Raw genomic sequence first — 8,313 nt, forward strand, 5'->3', positions numbered from 1 at the left:
GCTAATGAGATCTTATTAGGTTGGGATTTTCCCCAGATTTGGGGTTTTCCTAGATAAACATTTGTGTTTATGTGTTTATGGTTGTTGCTGGTTATTTTTATATTTATTCCTCTCAGTAATTATTTATGTTATGCAGTAAATTTCTTAACAATTGATATCGGAGCCATGGTTAAGGGTTTGGAATTCAGATGTACACCTATGCAGCGAAGGATTTATTTTTGGCTTCAAAACCTAATCTAAATGTAGCCAGAACAAGGTTCTAGAAACACTCAGATAGGCCACTATGCCAACGCTGAATGTGTGAGATGTTGTAGTCGTTGCGGCTAGTTCAAATCGGGTTGAGAGTTGTATATTGCAATCTGTGGATCGACCGAGGGAAAATAAGACGCTGGGTACCTGTGTGTGCATATCGTGTGATCGGTGCAAAAGAAAGTGTGCCAGAGAAATGATGTGATTGCTACCACGACTGTAAAAAAAAAAACAGATCCCATAGGGGTTAAACTATCCAGTGGGATTGACTTCTGAAGACCTACCTCTGGACAAGGTTGTTACAGCAGAGGAAGCAAGGAGGATCAAAGAGCTGGAAGCAAGTCACACTGAGACTGGGGAAGCTTATCCCGGTGGTGTCGGTGATGCCATGGAGGCTGCCGTGAAGGTCAATGAATAGGGTGGTATGGGGTTTCGGGCATGACTTACATATGAGGATCATCATGAGTCAAGGGCAGGCGAGGAGGGATGAAGCGCAAGATCAATTGCCGGAGCCCATAACATATAGAGACATATTTAATGTCAGCAGGAGTCTAGCGGCGCAGGCCATCACTCCGCAGGACACAGCTCTCATGCAAAGCTCAGAGACGAGGGCGCTCAGCAAAACACTAAAGTTAGGGGCCACCGCAGTCATGCAGACAGCGGCCGAGATGGAAAAGAGCACTGACCTAGTGAACAGTCGGGCAGAAGACAACATTGTGGGTGAGCAGGTGTCACTGTCGCCGAAGCCCAGCTACCCGGTGTGAACGTCACCACGGAATACGTAGCCGGGCAGGCCATTCGCTCCGCCATCCGCCCGGCGCCCGCAGATTATCCCACGGCGGCTAACGCGGATGTCACCATCGAAGAAGCATTGGAGGCGGCTGCCATGAGAGCAGGTGATAAGCCTGTGGAACTAAGCGATGCAGTTGTAGTCCAGGCAGCCGAGCGGCAAGCCATCGGGACTGGAAAGATCTCTAAAGGCAGCATGGCCTCAGCGGTGCAATCGGAGGCAGATGTTAATGCACGATTTCCGTATTCGATGAAAATGACCTTAGGAGACGTTATTTTTTGTTTCATGGTGGAGATTTGGAGGCCGATGGGAATTGCCTGTTCAAGGCTTCGCAGAAGGCAATGAGGTTGAACACGAACCCGAGGGATTTGAGGCGGAGGACTGTCCAATGTTTCATTGAGAATTATGAGGCAACCGGATCTTCTAAATAGGAAGAGTTCGACAGGGCTCTTAGGAATCTCTATTGCCCCGATCTTGAGGTTGGATGGGGCGTCCATGTTGTTCAGGAGGTAAAGCTTCTTGCTAGTAAGGCGAATCGCCAGGCCTTAGATGGCCTAATCGACGACCTCGTCCAAGTTAGCATTCAAAGGGAAATGGCGGCATAATCAATATAAAAAGAGAGGATGTGTTGAGATAACAGCAAAAGGATGTGTAAAGATATTAAAAAAAAATTAAAAAAAGATTAATGAAGTCAAAATTATTGCATGTAAATAGGCATATTACTGTAAGACTTGGTAAGGCATGTGTACCCCTGGGTAATCACTAGTAAAGTCTTGTTAGACCTAAGTGATAGGGGGGATGTCGGGTTAACAATACCTTGGGTAAAAACTCTGAGGAGGGTAAGGGCTAGAGTGAGCGGGATTTTCTCACTTAGCAGGTTTGGCTGGAGTTAGTCAAGGAACCCCAAGTCAAGTTTAAGGGGGAATTGTTAGGTAAACTTGACTCGGGATAGAGTCAAAGTTGACCAGGTTAAACAATGATAGTTTTGGGGCACATGGTATTGTGCACCCATAGTATTCTGCTCGTGGTATTATATGTAATGGAGCTTATAAAAGGCTGAAAGTACTTCATTGTAATGCAAAACCTGGAGGTGAGCGGTGAAGGCTCACTTGGTCGGATTGGCCAGGGTTTTTGCCAATGCTAATGAGATCTTATTTTCCCCAAATTTGGGGTTTTCCTAGATAAACATTTGTGTTTATGGTTGTTGCTGGTTATTTTTATCTTTATTCCTCTCAGTAATTATTTATGTTATGCAGTAAATTTCTTAACAAATAAAGTTGAAACAATTAAGACCCTGGAAGTCTATTACAAACTTTATCCATTGCAAGTCAACGTTGGGAGGAGGTTTCAATGGATTTTATCACAGGTTTACCCAAGTCTGAGGGAAAGAGTGTCATCATGGTGTTAGTTGACAGACTTACCAAGTATGCACACTTTTGTGCATTATCACATCCATTTAAAGCCAGTACAGTTTCTACTGCATTTATGGAAACAATTCAAAAGCTACATGGAAACCCAAAGATTATTGTAAGTGATAGAGATCTCATTTTCAATGGAAATTTTTGGACAAAATTATTTTCCTGTCTTGGTACTCAGTTAGCTCATAGCTCATCTTATCATCCTCAATCTGATGGGCAAACTGAGATAGTAAATAAATGTTTAGAATGATATTTTCGTTGCTTTGTATCTGATAAACAGACACAATGGGTTAAATGGTTGCCTCTGGCTGAATGGTGGTATAACACTTCCTACCATACTGCAACAAAAATGACCCCATTTATGGCACTTTATGGATATCAGCCACCATCCATCACGTCATATCTAAGAGAAAATTCTAAGGTTCAAGTAGTGGAACATCACATCGAACATCAACAACAGTTCTCCAACTCTTAAAGGATAACCTCATGTTGGCGCAAAATAGAATGAAGCAACAGGCAGATCAACATCGTAGCTAAAGAAGTTTTGATGTAGGTGACTGGGTATTCCTATGGCTACAACCATATAAACAAATGTCCCTCAAGCAAGCTAAGAAGGACAATAAACTATCACCAAAGTATTATGGTTCGTACAAGGTGTTGCAAAAGATTGGTACTATGACATACAAATTGGAGCTTCCTGTAGCTTCTCGAGTGCACCTAGTTTTCCATGTTTTATGTTCAAAGAAGGTTATAGGCGAAAGGCTCCCAGTTCAAACAATATTGCCAGAACTTGATGAGGAAGGAAAAATTATATTAGAACCGAAAGCAGTCATAGAAACAAGAACTCGACAGCTACGAAATCGATCAATTTCGGAATATCTCATCAAGTGTAAGAACTTATCCGCTGAAGATTTCACATGGGAGGATGAGAATTTTATACAGAAGCATCCAAAACTACTCAAGCATTGAAGACAACACTTTTTTTGAAGGAGAGGGGCATGTTAGGTCCCTGTAATACTAGTGATTACCCCATTACTATTGTAGTTGTATCCCTTATTAATATTGTTGTGCCTCTATTGTCCCCATATTGTTATTAATGTGCCCCATAGAATCCCTCTATTGTTATTTTTGTGCTTTTATATTATTTTTGTTAGGTCGGCTTGGTTATATTGTGACCCCTTAGACTCCTATATATAGAAAGGAGGTTTTGTCATTTGTATCATCAAAGAATTGTTCATTTATGTAATGTAAAGGAGGTTGCCCCATCGAAGAGGTTGAATTATAAGGCGTTCATCTATCTTTTCTATCTTTTTGTGAGCTAGTTTCATAATAGCAGACAACAAGTAGGATTAGGCTCGAGTCACAAAAACAATTCAATTACAATAATCAACTAGAAATGAGCATGAAAAGAATATCCAAGGCTTTATCATGGGATTTACAACTTGAAATGAGTTCTGAGTGTACCCTCTACACCATTTAGGATCATACAGTCTGAAGGAGTAGGCTAGGAAACCATCAATTTTGTAACAAAAGGGAGACTAAAAAAAACCCTAGAAGCATTGTAGAGGAGGGTTGTGGAACAATCGCCGAGCAGAATTAGGAACCTGGGATGCGTGGGAGGGGAGGGTAGTTACCATCTAACTCCCTCCCATTAACCTAAGGCGCTAATATTTCGTTAGACCTTTGCCACCATTGATCTGTTAGCAATCCCGAGAGGAAGCTCCATCATAGATCGGATAAGGATCCCAAGAAAGAGTTTGACACGTGGTGGAAGTATAGACGAAGTTCTAAATCATTCAGAAAGTCTAGGTGTTGGGAACCCATGACCAAACCATAATTAAATAATTGGCATAATAATAATAATAATAATGTAAAACTAAAATAATAATGTGACCATTAAAATTTAATGACCGAAACTACATGTAATCCAAGGTTAATACTATTTATTAACGTGACTATTGTAATAGTGATCGAATTTACCATAGTCATCTATGGTTATTGTAATAAAAAACTCTTATTGTAAAAAAAAAGTTTTTTAGTGGGAATCGTCACACCATCCCTCATCGTTTACGGTCCAGCACTTAACCCATATAAAAGGAGATATAGCAGAGTCACAAACAATGAATAACATGCCAGAGTTGGACACCTGAGCCGCCTCCTTACCTTGTTATAAGATGAAAGGACACCCGAAAGTGAGAGTTCGAAAGTGAAAGTTGTTGGCCTCAACATTAACTACTCGTGTAGAACGGTTTTCCCTAGAGATCAAGGTTTTATTTTGAATGTTTTCCTCGTATATTCATGTTCATAGTTGTAAGTTTTAATATGGGGTATAAAAATGATTTACTCGGTGAGATATCGTTGTGGGGACGTTATCTCTTAATTTGTATTCTCATCTTTCTTATAAAAGTTGAATTTATAATTTTATTAAAGATAATTTTCTTATAAATTAATTAATATACATTTTATAAATATATTTATAATTTATTTAAAAATATATTTAAAATAAAACTTAAAAAATCATAACAATACATTATAAATATATTCATAACTTATTTATAAATATATTTCAAATTAATTTAAACAAAAATAATATAATAAATTAAATAGTATTTAATATAAACATATTCCAATTCAAATTTCAAAAAAATAATAAATTGAAAAGTATTTTATACAACAATTTTATTATAATATTTTTTTACAACAAATTCCAAAGAAAATGGGAGAGATTTAGTATAAAATTTTAAACAAATATCTAATTAGATATCATTTTTGGGATTCAACTGCGTTAAGTAAGTCATTCAAGCGTATGACCATTTCCATGAGAGGTAGTCGTAATTGACTAATTTCTCATGATTTTTGAATAGTTCACTTAGCACTCATTGCATCGGGTGATGCTCACAGGGGTGAAGAAGTGGGATTGAAACTAGTGAAATGTGGAGAACGAATCACATAGCATCAATCATCACTTCCGGGGCTTGCACCCGGTAACCAGGACTTCCCAGGAGGTCACCCATCCCAGAACTCCTCTGGCTCAAGCGCGCTTAACGCAGTTGAATCCCAAAAATGATATCTAATATAATGCACTGCGTAAATCCCCCATACTTAAATATCTAATCATTATGAATAGACTAATTAATATCTATATATTTTGAAGTTAGGTGTATGGTGATTTCAGTCACTCATAAATAAAAACTATAAAATTAAAATTCTAATAAATACAAAAACTAAATATTATATTAAATATTATATTTTTATAAAATTATATTGATAGTTATTTTTTAAATATAAATATTATATTATTTATAGCCAGATAAAAAATAGTAAAGTTAAAAAATATCAATTAAAATTAAATCATTATTAACTTAAAAATATAAAAATTTAATATCATATTTATTTTAATATAATTACTTATTAAATATAATCACTTATTTTCTAAAATGTAATTGGAAATTTTTATATATTTATTTACATTTCTTTTATAGTAATATGTCAAAATAATTTATAAACTATTCAACTTACTCAATAGAATTATATTGATAACCTAAGTTATAGTAATTATGATGGTAATTATGATTTTTTATTTTATTTTTAATATCATGTGAGATGATAAGTGTTAAAGATGCCACCACCACACTTAATTAACATAGGTGGCATGCCCCCCATCTTGTCTTAACACTCAACATGCAAACAACTCAAGGCATTTATGGTTTTAGGTGGGATGTGTTAATGCTTTAACTAGATGGTTTGAAGTTAATGTTGCTCATATGAAGGCATGCCCAAATGGCAATGGGCATTGCTCCTGCCCCATCATTTCCAATGGAACACTAACTCTTGACATGCATTTCCCTTTGATTCCATCATTGTCTATTGCTATTTTGGTTTGGGAAGATGAGGAACTGATTGTTTCTTTCCTCCCCGTAGTTGTTTCCTTCTTTACTTTATTTGTTTCTTGACCTTTTCATGAGATTTCTATGTGGTGAGAGTAAGAATTCTTTATGGAAGTTGGTTCTCTATGGATTTCCTTATTTGCAAGACTTTCTGTATTGGATGGATATACTTTGGTCCTCGGTGAATTCAATATGGTGAGGAAATGAGTTTGATTTCACCATGGCAATAGCAGTGGGGCAGGGAGTAGGGGTTCATGCACTCATTTAAGGGTTGGAGCCTTAGCTCAAGCTTCCACACAAAAAATTCCTCATGGAGGTAATTTGCAAAAAACCAAAAACAATGACATTGTCACCACGTGACTCTTGTTATAAATTTGTCTAATAAATAAATTTATTTTTAATTCGAATAAAAATTTAAAGTTATAGTAGATGTCTTCAATATTGACAGAGTAATTAAAGAGCATCTATGTCAAGAGTAACTGAAAACAGATAGACAACCAATTGTGTTGGTAGAAAATAATTTTTCATTAGTGGTCGTCATCATTTCACTAGTACTCCAAGAAAGATAATTTACGTTATAAGTGAGATTAGTATAAGAAAAAATAAATACAAGACTCTTAAAATAGCTTCCATCTGCATTAAATCATGGTACAATCCATAAACAAGTGGTACTTTAAACCATATATTTTTTCTTTTAATTTTTAAATTAAATATTTTATACTAATAATTTTAATTAAAACCACATAAAAATTGTCATTTTATTATACTCATACAATAAAAAGTTATAATTGATATAATAATTTTTAAAAAACCTTAAATTTTTTATTACAAAACAAAAAATATTAAAAGACATACAAATTCATAATTAATCACAGTATAACTATCTTTAATTAGTTTTTAAAATTTAAAATAAAAAATTTACCCTATTTGAAATTTGGTTGGACATTAATTAGTTAATAATGTCCATCAACAAAACTCTTTGTAGTTTTTCCAATAGCCTCCATGAACATTTCCCAAGATGATATAGAAAGAAAGAAAGAAAGAAATTATTTTTAATGTCCACGACGCTAAAGATAGCCTATGGGACAGATTTCTTCTTCATTTGCCTGATCTATTCGGCCCTTTTTCTGTGCAGATTCAAAATAAATGCTCCCAACTTCTCGATAAACCCCTCACGAAATAGATTATCCCAAGAGCTAGATGGCAGCATATCTGCATAACTTGTCATGTTGTCTTTGAAAGCCTCACATTCTAAAATGAAAGTTTTTCTATTTCCACTTTTCTAGAAGAACAAAAAATGCATACTCCTTCCTCCCACACTTCGTTTGGACTTTTCCAGTGCCTTGTTTCACAACGCAGTTGATGAGAATTAGTCCTTAACTGAGCAATAAGAATTTTGGCTCTCTAGGAGATATTGGTCTCTATTTATGCTTTTGGTTTATGACTATGAGTGGGATTAAACACTTCAATATAGTAATTTTTCTTTCTTCGTAGCTCCTTATCCCAAGTACGCTTGTGGAACTTTTCCATAACAAAAGCTTTTATCTCTTTGTTGTATATGGAACACGCAATCATGCCAACACCCCATTTACTAAACCATTTGTTATTTTACTGCATCCAAGTTTTTTTGAACTTGCACAATCTATCGTTAAAGACAACCTTAGGCCATCTACCCTCTTCCATTTGCTCACTTTTTTTTAAATACCTTATGACTCGCACCATAGCAATTGCTTCAATAGGAGCAGTCCATGTTTCACTTAACAAGATATCATAAGGAACTGCACTTTAAATCTTAAACTTGTTTGTAATCAAATTCTTCTGAATTTTCTCAATTTGTCTCCACTACATGTCGGATGTAATACTGGCCTGTAGTTCACAGCCATAGAGAATCACCGGAATCACTAGAAGCCCAAAAAGAGTTTGAGTGGTTTTCTAGTCCCATAACTCTACCTCTCTACACCTATTTTGA

At 36.0% G+C, this 8,313-nt stretch overlaps 1 pseudogene; it reads left to right on the forward strand.

Moving 5' to 3' along the window:
• Positions 1-710: 710 nt before the first annotated feature.
• LOC149158613 (late embryogenesis abundant protein D-34 pseudogene) lies at positions 711-1,384 on the forward strand (annotated as a pseudogene).
• The last annotated feature ends 6,929 nt before the right edge of the window (positions 1,385-8,313 follow it).

This window comes from Pinus tabuliformis, chromosome 5_2, assembly GCF_031772625.1.
Source record: "Pinus tabuliformis cultivar Carrire ecotype Pingquan chromosome 5_2, CPIR1, whole genome shotgun sequence".
Lineage (NCBI taxonomy): Eukaryota > Viridiplantae > Streptophyta > Pinopsida > Pinales > Pinaceae > Pinus > Pinus tabuliformis.